The sequence below is a fragment of the Triticum aestivum genome, chromosome 1D (assembly GCF_018294505.1).
Source record: "Triticum aestivum cultivar Chinese Spring chromosome 1D, IWGSC CS RefSeq v2.1, whole genome shotgun sequence".
NCBI classification, from domain to species: Eukaryota; Viridiplantae; Streptophyta; class Magnoliopsida; order Poales; family Poaceae; genus Triticum; species Triticum aestivum.
The window spans coordinates 87,751,423-87,752,012 of NC_057796.1; positions in this window are offsets into that span (position 1 = coordinate 87,751,423).

The window sequence follows — 590 nt, forward strand, 5'->3', positions numbered from 1 at the left end:
CGCCATTAATGGAGAGGAAGGAGGGCGGCCATGGAAGTCAAAGGGCTCGCTTCGTAGTGAGCCTGCGCAGCGTAAAGCTTGCATGCTTTCCGGTGAGCCTGCGCAATGGAGGACAGCTTGCACGCCTTTCGGTCAGCCTGCGCACCGGACTGCGCTCGCACGCCTCCCGTTCAGTCAAGGTCAAGCAGCTGTCTGCACGGCACCTCCTACAACCATTAAAAGCCAGACACATGGCGTCACATGAATGGTTAACAGAACGCACACGTTTTGAATTATACAAACGTTTGAGATATTAAGTGGCAGCTATTTTTTCAAAATGCCTTTGTTGGCTGTCATTATTGAGTGCGCCTTCTCTCAAAATGGACACGAAAAATACCACATCATGTCGGGCGCCATTCCATGATAGAATGCCAAGTTTCATGAATTTCAGACGAGTTTTGGATTTACTAGAATTTAAAAACCATGCATCTCAATGTTTTGTCGGCAATCAACGGTGCCCTGGTGTTTGAAATTCATTCCCATTTATTGCGTGGGACCTAAGCATGGACCCAAGGACACATATTTGATTTTTCAACCAATTTATATGCACT